Source organism: Ranitomeya variabilis, chromosome 4 (assembly GCF_051348905.1).
Source record: "Ranitomeya variabilis isolate aRanVar5 chromosome 4, aRanVar5.hap1, whole genome shotgun sequence".
Classification (NCBI taxonomy): Eukaryota; Metazoa; Chordata; class Amphibia; order Anura; family Dendrobatidae; genus Ranitomeya; species Ranitomeya variabilis.
The window spans coordinates 330,524,898-330,537,211 of NC_135235.1; the positions used below are offsets into that span (position 1 = coordinate 330,524,898).

Sequence of the window (12,314 nt, forward strand, 5' to 3'; positions counted from 1 at the left end):
AGGCCTGAAATTGGCTGTCCACCAATGTTCACCATCCAACCTGATGGAACTGGAGAGGATCTGCAAGGAAGAATGGCAGAGGATCCCCAAATTCAGGTGCGAAAAACTTGTTGCATCACTCCCAAGAAGACTCGTGGTTGTACTAGCTCAAAAGGGTGCTTCAACTCAATATTGAGCAAAGGGTCTGAATGCTTATGACCATGTGAAATTTAAGTTTTTCTTTTTTTAAAAACTTGCAAAAATTACTACATTTCTTTTTTTTTTTTCAGTCAAGATGGGATGCAGAATGTACGTTAATGAGAAAAAATGAACTTTTTTGAATTTACCATTTGGCTGCAATTAAACAAAGTGTGAAAAATTTAAAGGGGGTATGAATAGTTTCCATACCCACTGTATATATACACTCACCGGCCACTTTATTAGGTACACCATGCTAGTAACGGGTTGGACCCCCTTTTGCCTTCAGAACTGCCTCAATTCTTCGTGGCATAGATTCAACAAGGTGCTGGAAGCATTCCTCAGAGATTTTGGTCCATATTGACATGATGGCATCACACAGTTGCCGCAGATTTGTCGGCTGCACATCCCAAAGATGCTCCATACAAGGCAGGATGGATCCATGCTTTCATGTTGTTTACGCCAAATTCTGACCCTACCATCCGAATGTCGCAGCAGAAATCGAGACTCATCAGACCAAGCAACGTTTTTCCAATCTTCTACTGTCCAATTTCGATGAGCTTGTACAAATTGTAGCCTCATTTTTCTGTTCTTAGCTGAAAGGAGTGGTACCCGGTGTGGTCTTCTGCTGCTGTAGCCCATCTGCCTCAAAGTTCGACGCACTGTGCGTTCAGAGATGCTCTTAGGCCTACCTTGGTTGTAACGGGTGGCGATTTGAGTCACTGTTGCCTTTCTATCAGCTCGAACCAGTCTGCCCATTCTCCTCTGACCTCTGGCATCAACAAGGCATTTCCTCCCACAGAACTGCCGCTCACTGGATTTTTTTTCTTTTTCGGACCATTCTCTGTAAACCCTAGAGATGGTTGTGCGTGAAAATCCCAGTAGATCAGCAGTTTCTGAAATACTCAGACCAGCCCTTCTGGCACCAACAACCATGCCACGTTCAAAGGCACTCAAATCACCTTTCTTCCCCATACTGATGCTCGGTTTGAACTGCAGGAGATTGTCTTGACCATGTCTACATGCCTAAATGCACTGAGTTGCCGCCATGTGATTGGCTGATTAGAAATTAAGTGTTAACAAGAAGTTGGACAGGTGTACCTAATAAAGTGGCCAGTGAGTGTATATACACTGCTCAAAAAAATAAAGGGAACACTTAAACAACAGAATATAACTCCAAGTAAATCAAACTTCTGTGAAATCAAACTGTCCACTTAGGAAGCAACACTTATCAATTTTACCAAACGTGGAACGGTATAAACGCCTTCCCCAAAAGAAATTCATGAATAGCTGGTTTTTGGTCATTCTGCCTCACAAAAATCGGAATAAAAAGCGATCAAAAAATCTCCCGTGCCCGACCATGTTACCAATAAAAACATCAACTCGTCCCGCAAAAAACAAGACCTCACATGACTCTGTGGACTCAAATATGGAAAAATTATAGCTCTCAAAATGTGGTAACGCAAAAAATATTTTTTGCAATAAAAAGCGTCTTTCAGTGTGTGACGGCTGCCAATCATAAAAATCCGCTAAAAAAACGCTTTAAAAGTAAATCAAACCCCCCTTCATCACCCGCTTAGTTAGGGAAAAATTAAAAAAATGTATTTATTTCCATTTTCCCATTAGGGTTAGGGCTAGGGTTAGCGCTAGGGTTAGGGTTGGGGCTAGGGTTAAGGCTACAGTTAGGGTTGGAGCTAAAGTTAGGTTTAGGGTTGGGGCTAAAGTTAGGGATTGGATTACATTTACGGTTGGGAATAGGGTTGGGATTAGGGTTAGGGGTGTGTTTGGGTTAGAGGTGTGGTTAGGGTTAACGTTGGGATTAGGGTTAGGGATGTGTTTGGATTAGGGTTTCAGTTATAATTGGGGGGTTTCCACTGCTTAGGCACATCAGGGGCTCTCCAGATGCGACATGGCGTCCGATCTCAATTCCAGCCAATTCTGCGTTGAAAAAGTAAAACAGTGCTCCTTCCCTTCTGAGCTCTTCCGTGCGCCCAAACAGGGGTTTACCCCAACATATGGGGTATCAGCGTACTCGGAACACATTGGAGAACAACTTTTGGGGTCCAATTTCTCCTGTTACCCTTGGGAAAATACAAAACTGGGGGCTAAAAAATAATTTTTGTGGAAAAAAAATATTTTTTATTTACACGGCTCTGAGTTTTAAACTGTAGTGAAACACTTGGGGGTTCAAAGCTCTCACAACACATCTAGATGAGTTCCTTAGGGGGTCTACGTTCAAAATGGTGTCACTTGTGGGGGGTTTCTACTGTTTAGGTACATTAGGGGCTCTGCAAACGCAATGTGATGCCTGCAGACCATTCCATCTAAGTCTGCATTCCAAATGGCGCTCCATCCCTTCCGAGCCCTCCCATGCGCCCAAACGGTGGTTCTCCCCCAAACAAAAAATTTTTGTTTTAGTTTTACGGCTCTGCATTATAAACTTCTGTGAAGCACTTGGTGGGTCAAAGTGCTCACCACACCTCTAGATAAGTTCCTTAGGGGGTCTACTTTCCAAAATGGTGTCACTTGTGGGGGGTTTCAATGTCTAGGCACATCAGTGGCTCTCCAAATGGAACATGGCGTCCCATCTCAATTCCTGTCAATTTTGCAGTGAAAAGTCAAACGGCGCTCCTTCCCTTCCGAGCTCTCCCATGCACCCAAACAGTGGTTTACCCACACATATGGGGTATCGGCATACTCAGGACAAATTGTACAACACCTTTTGGGGTCCAATTTCTTCTCTTACCCTTGGTAAAATAAAAAATTGGGGGCGAAAAGATAATTTTTGTGAAAAAATATGATTTTTTATTTTTACAGTTCTGCATTATAAACTTCTGTGAAGCACTTGGTGGTTCAAAGTGCTCACCACACCTCTAGATAAGTTCCTTAGGGGGTCTACTTTCCAAAATAGTGTCACTTGTGGGGGGTTTCAATGTTTAGGCACATCAGGGGCTCTCCAAACACAACATGGCGTCCCATCTCAATTCCAGTCAATTTTGCATTGAAAAGTCAAATGGCGCTCCTTCGCTTCCGAGCTCTGTCATGCGCCCAAGCAGTGGTTTACCCCCACATATGGGGTATCGGTGTACTCAGGACAAATTGTACAACAACTTTTTGGGGTCCATTTTCTCCTGTTAAATAAAACAAATTGGAGCTGAAGTAAATAATTTGTGAAAAAAAGTTAAATGTTCATTTTTATTTAAACATTCCAAAAATTCCTGTGAAACACCTGAAGGGTTAATAAACTTCTTGAATGTGGTTTTGAGCACCTGGAGGGGTGCAGTTTTTAGAATGGTGTCACACTTGGGTATTTTCTATCATATAGACCCCTCAAAATGACTTCAAATGAGATGTGGTCCCTAAAAAAAAAATGGTGTTGTAAAAATGAGAAATTGCTGGTCAACTTTTAACCCTTATAACTCCCTAACAAAAAAAAATTTTGGTTCCAAAATTGTGCTGATGTAAAGTAGACATGTGGGAAATGTTACTTATTAAGTATTTTGTGTGACATATCACTGTGATTTAATTGCATAAAAATTCAAATTTGGAAAATTGCAAAATTTTCAAAATTTTCGCCAAATTTCCATTTTTTTTCACAAATATACGCAGGTAATATCAAATAAATTTTACCACTATCATGAAGAACAATATGTCACGAGAAAGCAATGTCAGAAACACCAGGATGCGTTGAAGCGTTCCAGAGTTATAACCTCATAAAGGGACAGTGGTCAGAATTGTAAAAATTGGCCTGGTCATTAACGTGCAAACCACCCTTGGGGGTGAAGGGGTTAATATCTGATACGTCTCCTATTTGGGGACCATACATTAAATGCATTTTTAGAACAGGGAGATGGAAAAAGAGCTTGCTCTGTCCACTCCATGCATTGAGCCGTTATTGCAGTATCTCCGGGAACAGTGCACTCCTTCTCTGATCCGGCTTCCAAATACAGATTGAATTGAAATCAGCACAAGTTGTGTTTTAACCCATTATGTGAATTCTTTTCAGGGTCAAAGTTGCACATTTCAGATACTAAATGCATTTTGCTTGAATTAACTTGACCAATTGCAACATTTTGTGTGCGCATTGTTTGCACCTATGCATGTCAAGCATTGTATCGCATGCAATATGAAATCTATCAATCAATCAGTCTCTCTTTACTGGTTGCAACCGGCGTGTGAAGATGTGGACATGTATTTGGCCTTTGTTACAGTGTTGCAAATAGACCATCTACAAAGTCAGACCCCTTGCTGTCAGTACTTAGTGCTTTAATTTAAGAAACCCATGAGAAGTTCTGCCATACATACCACATTTGTGACAGCATGATTTCAATTGTAAAACATTGTCTCCCTCTTGTGGACCACTGACTTTTAAATTTGGAGTATATGTATTTAAAGAAAGGAAAAATTGTGTCTGTGCTGATCTTGAATACGCTGCCTATCTCCACCTGTGTGAGTATTCTAATGCTTTCTAGCACCCAGGTGCGCTGCCTGCATTAGATAGAATCTGCGCGTGGAAACCTCACGTGTCACAATGGGCCCTTGGCCATGGTCCGGAACCCTCACGTGTCACAATGGGCCCTTGGTCATGGTCTGGAACCCTCACGTGTCACAATGGGCTGGAACCCTCACGTGTCACAATGGGCCCTTGGCCTATAAAAAGCAGTGCCGTGGCAGTCTGTTATGACCCCAATGGCGAGGGTCTCAGAGGAACAAGTAAGTCTGCGAAGTACAAAAATCCAGCTCATAGGGCAGTGGTAACTGGGTTGACCATATATCTACTCCTAACGCCAACACTAGAAGTAGCCGGGGAACATGCCTACGTTGGTCGCTAGATGTCTCGCCCAGCCGGAGGACTAACTACCCCTAGAAGAGGAAAACAAAGACCTCTCTTGCCTCCAGAGAATAGACCCCAAAAGTTGGATACAAGCCCCCCACAAATAATAACGGTGAGGTAAGAGGAAATGACAAACACAGAGATGAACTAGGTTTAGCAAAGAGAGGCCCACTTACTAATAGCAGAAAGTAGTAAGATAACTTATATGGTCAACAAAAACCCTATCAAAAATCCACGCTGGAAATTCAAGAACCCCCGAACCGTCTAACGGCCCAGGGGGAGAACTCCAGCCTCCCTAGAGCTTCCAGCAAGGTTAGCATACAGATTATGTACAAGCTGGACAAAAATGCAAACAAAAAACAAATAGCAAAAAGCAAGAAAGCAGACTTAGCTTAATCTAGCAGGAACCAGGATCAGAAGACCAGAGCACAACAGATTAGCTCTGATTACAACGTTGCCAGGCATTGAACTGAAGGTCCAGGGAGCTTATATAGTAACACCCCTGACCTAACGACCCAGGTGAGCATACAAGGGATGGCAGACATTCCCAGAGTCAAATCACTAGTAACCACTAGAGGGAGCCAAAAGGTAAATTCACAACAGTACCCCCCCCTTAGTGAGGGGTCACCGAACCCTCACCAAGACCACCAGGGCAATCAGGATGAGCGGTGTGAAAGGCACGAACCAAATCGGCCGCATGCACATCAGAGGCGACCACCCAGGAATTATCCTCCTGACCATAGCCCTTCCACTTGACCAGGTACTGAAGCCTCCGCCTGGAAAGACGAGAATCTAAGATCTTCTCCACCACGTATTCCAGCTCGCCCTCAACCAACACCGGAGCAGGAGGCTCAGCAGAAGGAACCACAGGCACAACGTACCGCCGCAACAAGGACCTATGAAATACGTTGTGAATGGCAAACGACACCGGAAGATCCAGGCGAAAGGATACAGGATTAAGGATTTCCAATATCTTGTAAGGACCAATGAAGCGAGGCTTAAATTTGGGAGAGGAGACCTTCATAGGAACAAATCGAGAAGACAGCCATACCAAATCCCCAACGCGAAGTCGGGGACCCACACCGCGGCGGCGTTTGGCAAAACGCTGAGCCTTCTCCTGTGACAACTTCAAGTTGTCCACCACATGACTCCAGATCCGCTGCAACCTATCCACCACAGAATCCACCCCAGGACAGTCAGAAGGCTCCACATGTCCCGAGGAAAAACGAGGATGGAAACCAGAGTTGCAGAAAAATGGCGAAACCTTCCACTTATTTCTAGTCAGGATTCTATCACATTGCATTAAATCAGGTGCCTGTTCAGACAACACCATGAGGGAATTTGCAGTTTTGCGCTCCCGCAACCGCCGGTCGATTTGAATAGCCAGGGCCATGGAATCATTCAGACCTGTGGGAATGGGAAAACCCACCATCACATTCTTAATGGCTTCAGAAAGGCCATTTCTAAAATTTGCAGCCAATGCACACTCGTTCCACTGGGTCAGCACGGACCATTTCTGAAATTTTTGGCAATACACTTCAGCCTCGTCCTGGCCCTGAGACATAGCCAGCAAGGCTTTTTCTGCCTGAATCTCAAGATTGGGTTCCTCATAAAGCAAACCGAGCGCCAGAAAAAACGCATCAATATCAGCCAATGCCGGATCTCCTGGCGCCAGCGAGAAGGCCCAATCCTGAGGGTCGCCCCGTAAAAAAGAAATAACAATTTTTACTTGCTGAGCGGAGTCTCCAGATGAACAGGGTCTCAGGGACAAAAACAATTTACAATTATTCCTGAAATTTCTAAATTTAAATCGGTCTCCGGAAAACAGTTCAGGAATCGGTATCTTAGGTTCTGATATAGGATTTCTGGTAACATAATCTTGTATGCCCTGCACATGAGCAGCAAGCTGGTCCACACTTGTAATCAAGGTCTGGACATTCATGTCTGCAGCAAACACAAGCCACTCAGAGGTAAAGGGGAAAAGAAAAAAAAAAAAAATGAGAAAGAGAAAAAAAAACCTCAGAATTTTCTTTCTTATAATCCCGCTTCTGCAAAGCATTTAACATTTAATAATGGCCTGGCAAACTGTTATGACCCCAATGGCGAGGGTCTCAGAGGAACAAGTAAGTCTGCGAAGTACAAAAATCCAGCTCATAGGGCAGTGGTAACTGGGTTGACCATATATCTACTCCTAACGCCAACACTAGAAGTAGCCGGGGAACATGCCTACGTTGGTCGCTAGATGTCTCGCCCAGCCGGAGGACTAACTACCCCTAGAAGAGGAAAACAAAGACCTCTCTTGCCTCCAGAGAATAGACCCCAAAAGTTGGATACAAGCCCCCCACAAATAATAACGGTGAGGTAAGAGGAAATGACAAACACAGAGATGAACTAGGTTTAGCAAAGAGAGGCCCACTTACTAATAGCAGAAAGTAGTAAGATAACTTATATGGTCAACAAAAACCCTATCAAAAATCCACGCTGGAAATTCAAGAACCCCCGAACCGTCTAACGGCCCGGGGGGAGAACTCCAGCCTCCCTAGAGCTTCCAGCAAGGTTAGCATACAGATTATGTACAAGCTGGACAAAAATGCAAACAAAAAACAAATAGCAAAAAGCAAGAAAGCAGACTTAGCTTAATCTAGCAGGAACCAGGATCAGAAGACCAGAGCACAACAGATTAGCTCTGATTACAACGTTGCCAGGCATTGAACTGAAGGTCCAGGGAGCTTATATAGTAACACCCCTGACCTAACGACCCAGGTGAGCATACAAGGGATGGCAGACATTCCCAGAGTCAAATCACTAGTAACCACTAGAGGGAGCCAAAAGGTAAATTCACAACAGCAGTCCTCTTCAGTCTGCTGCTGGAGCAGCAGCGGGCAGCAAGGTGATAGGTATGCAGCAGGGTCTATACCCGGCATCAAGAGAGCTAAGGGAAGACAGCTGCTCGCTTGTTTGTTTTTTGAGTTTCCCTCTCGCCCTCCTCCTGGCACTCAGTAGTGCACATTGGAACAAAGAGGGGGGAGGGTTACAATAGGTGGGGTTATGCAGATTAAAAACGAGTGGCTCACAGCTTGAGCAAACAGCAGATCTGTCATTGTGAAGGCGTCCGGTTTTGCTAAAATGTCCTTCTCAGGGCAATCTTTTGCTCCATCTCCCCAAAGGGTTTCAGCGTTAGACCTTGGTGCGGCACAAGTGTAAAACGATTTCTGGTTATTGCTCCTCGGCCTTTTGGCTAGAATCAAGTGTCAGTGTCAGGCCTTGGTGTGGTGAAAGTGCAAAGCCATATCTGGTTTTCGCTGCTTGTCCTTTTGGCTGAAATCGTCGCCGCCGCTCAAGATCAAGTGTAGTATCTGTTCTGATCAAATTAATATTTGATACGTCTCCTATTTGGGGACCATACGTTAAATGCGTTATTAGAACAGAGAGATGGAAAAAGGGCTTGCTCTGTCCACTCCATGCATTGAGCCGTTATTGCAGTATCTCCGGGAACAGTGCACTCCTTCTCTGATCCGTCTTCCAAATACAGATTGAATTGAAATCAGCACAAGTTGTGTTTTAACCTATTATGTGAATTCTTTTCAGGGTCAAAGTTGCACATTTCAAATGCCAAATGCATTTTGCTTGAATTAACGTGACCAATTGCAACATTTTGCGTGCGCATTGTTTGCACCTATGCATGTCAAGCATTGTATCGCATTCAATATGAAATCTATCAATCAATCAGTCTCCCTTTACTGGTTGCAACTGGCATGTGACGATGTGGACTTGCAATTGGCCTTTGTTACAGTGTTGCAAATAGACCATCTACAAAGTTAGGCCCCTTGCTATCAGTACTTAGTGCTTTAATTTAAGTAACCCATGAGTAGTTCTGCCATACATACCTCATTTGTGACAGCATGATTTCAGTTGTAAAACATTGTCTCCCTCTTGTGGACCACTGACTTTTAAATTTGATATATATGTATTTAAAGAAAGGAAAAATTGTGTCTGTGCTGATCTTGAATACGCTGCCTATCTCCACCTGTGTGAGTATTCTAATGCTTTCTAGCACCCAGGTACGCTGCCTGCATTAGATAGAATCTGCGCACGGAACCCTCACGTGTCACAATGGGCCCTTGGCCATGGTCTGGAACCCTCATGTGTCACAATGTCCCCTCGGCCATGGTCTGGAACCCTCATGTGTCACAATGGGCTGGAACCCTCACGTGTCACAATGGGCCCTTGGCCTATAAAAAGCAGTGCGATGGCAGACCTCTTCAGTCTGCTGCTGGAGCAGCGGCGGGTAGCATGGTGATAGGTAGGCAGCATGGTCTATACCCAGCATCAGGAGAGCTAAGGGAAGACAACTGCTCGCTTGTTTGTTTTTTGAGTTTCCCTCTCGCCCTCCTCCTGGCACTCAGTAGTGCACATTGGAACAAAGAGGGGGGAGGGTTACAATAGGTGGGTTTATGCAGATTTAAAATGAGTGGCTCACAGCTTGAGCAAACAGCAGAACTGTCATTGTGAAGGCGTCCGGTTTGCTAAAATGTCCTCCTCAGGGCAATCTTTTGCTCCATCTCCCCAAAGGGTATCAGTGTTAGGTCTTGGTGCGGCACAAGAGCAAAATGATTTCTGGTTATTGCTTCTCGGCCTTTTGGCTAGAATCAAGTGTCAGTGTCAGGCCTTGGTTTGGTGAAAATGCAAAACCATATTTGGTTATCGCTGCTCGTCCTTTCGGCTGAAATTGTCGTTGTCGACGCTGCTCAAGATCAAGTGTAGTATCTGTTCTGATCAGTTTAATATTTGATACGTCTCCTATTTGGGGACCACACTTTAAATGCATTTTTAGAACAGGGAGATGGTGTCACGGGAGACCTAGGTAGGCAAGAGCTAATAATCCAGGCCCCTGCGATTTCCCTCAGACTAGGGAAACCCTGACTGACCCTCTCCCAGAGTTTACACTGATGGTGTGCATGTCTGGGCCTCCATCCTCACCCTGTCTCCTGTTTCAACCCTAGGCCGAACCCACCACCCACCACCCAGTGAAGAGACCACACACCAATACCCACAGTTAGCACAGACAAGGATAACGGAAAAATATGCACCACGCCGCAGTCACTCAGGAATACACTATAAGTGCACAGGGCAAAACAAATACAAATATAGGAAGGAGAAAATAAGACAAAGGGAAATACACCACCAGATACGATACTCCAACTCCTAGCTCACCACTCCAGACCGAGATAACCAAGCTCAAGACAGAAGCTATAATCGGCGACGCCCGGTGTTCAGAAGAACTATTTAAAGGCAGTAGTCGTGGCCCAGCTTCCAGTCCGAGCACCAGCTAAATTAACCCCGGACCAGCTAGATAAAATCTAGCTGACGCCACTGAGCACATAGTGGACAAAAGCAGAATTACCGCTGTCTGTCGAACGCCCTGGTATGAACAGCGTCCGACATGACAGTACCCCGCCTTCTACGAGGGACCCCAGGGCCCTCACGGCTTATAGGACCCGGCTTGTCCGGATGGCGGCGGTGAAACATACTGACCAGCCGATCCGCATGAATGTCCGAGGCTGGTACCCAGGACCTTTCCTCAGGCCCATAACCACGCCAGTGTACCAAGTACTGTAAAGTGCGGCGCACTACACGAGAGTCAACCACCTTGGAGACTTCAAATTCCAAATTACCATCCACCAAGACTGGAGAAGGCATTGGTGTCGCGTCCACAAGACCCACCACCATTTTTAGCAACGATGTCTGGAACACGTTGTGTATCTTATGCGCTACTGGGTTAATGACGGCGGCAACCCTAAATGGAACAATAAACCTTGGACCCAATTTAAGGGATGGTATTTTGAGTCTTATGTTTTTTGTGGATAACCACACCCAGTCATCCACACTTAGGTCAGGACCTGGCACACGCCTACTGTCAGCCACACGTTTGTACCTAGCACCCACACTCAACAGGCGCTGTTTAACTCTCCTCCAGACAGATGATAATTGTGCTCCTAACTGGTCTTCCACCGGGACGACGGAAGAGCCCCCCAGACTCAAAGTACAAAATTGAGGATAAAGCCCGTAAACACAAAAAAACGAAGACTCCCCAGACGACTCCTGGCGGTGATTATTGATTGCAAACTCAGCCAAAGGAAGGAACGTCGACCACTCCTCCTGGTTATCATAAACAAAGCAGCGTAAGTACTGCTCCAAATTTTGGTTCATACGGTCGGCCTGACCATTTGACTGAGGATGAAACGCCGAAGAATGAGACAACTTGATCCCCAGCCGTGAGCAAAATGCTTTCCAAAATTTTGCCACAAACTGAGACCCCCTATCAGAAACGATGTCAGACGGAATCCCATGAAGTCTGACCACCTCCTGCACAAATACCTGAGCCAGAGTCTTAGCGTTAGGCAACAAAGGCAAAGACACAAAGTGCGACATTTTTGAGAACCGATCAACAATCACCAAGATGACCGCGTTCCCAGCTGAGGAGGGCAAGTCAGTGATAAAGTCCATGGAGATTTCCGTCCATGGCTTACTAGGTACCTCGAGAGGAAGTAGTGTGCCAACAGGACGGGAGCGGGGCGTCTTAGCCCTAGCGCACGTGGTGCAAGCTGACACGTATGAGACCACGTCCTGTAGGATCTTGGGCCACCAAAACCGACGTGACACCAACTCCAAGGTACCCCTAACCCCTGGGTGACCAGCCAGGACAGCATCATGATGCTCCGCCAAAACCTTTAAGCGGAGATGAAGCGGTACAAACGTTTTGTTGATGGGAAGCTCAGATGGAACCTCCTCCTGGGCCTCGGCAATCTCAGCCTCAACCTCGGTAGTGAGAGCCAAAACCACAAAACCCTTTTGGAGGATGGGTACTGGATCTTCCCGAGGTTCTCCCCCCAGAAAACACCTGGACAGGGCATCCGCCTTAGTGTTTTTAGACCCAGGTCTGTAAGTGACAGCAAAGTTGAATCTCGTGAAAAACAATGCCCAGCGAGCCTGCCTGGGAGACAGACACATGGCAAACTCCAAATAAAGCAAATTATTATGGTCGGTAATAACAGTAACCTGATGAACCGACCCCTCCAAGAAGTGTCGCCATTCCTCAAAGGCCAATTTGATTGCCAACAACTCCCTGTTGCCGATATCGTAGTTACGTTCGGCGGACGACAGTTTCTTGGAAAAATAGGCGCATGTACGCAAACCGCTCAAGGATGAGCCTTGTGACAGCACCGCCCCCACACCAACCTCAGACGCATCGAAATCCACAACCAAAGGTTTAGATACGCCAGGCTGCACAAGAATGGGGGCC

At 45.6% G+C, this 12,314-nt stretch overlaps 1 non-coding gene and 2 pseudogenes across 1 annotated transcript; all 3 read left to right on the forward strand.

The window, feature by feature from the left end:
* The first annotated feature begins 3,998 nt into the window (after positions 1-3,998).
* LOC143770805 (U2 spliceosomal RNA) lies at positions 3,999-4,096 on the forward strand (annotated as a pseudogene).
* A 4,236-nt stretch (positions 4,097-8,332) lies between these two features.
* LOC143770695 (U2 spliceosomal RNA) lies at positions 8,333-8,519 on the forward strand. The gene has a single exon (XR_013214706.1). It is a non-coding gene; the product is annotated as a U2 spliceosomal RNA (small nuclear RNA).
* A 1,195-nt stretch (positions 8,520-9,714) lies between these two features.
* Positions 9,715-9,944, forward strand: LOC143770780 (U2 spliceosomal RNA; annotated as a pseudogene).
* The last annotated feature ends 2,370 nt before the right edge of the window (positions 9,945-12,314 follow it).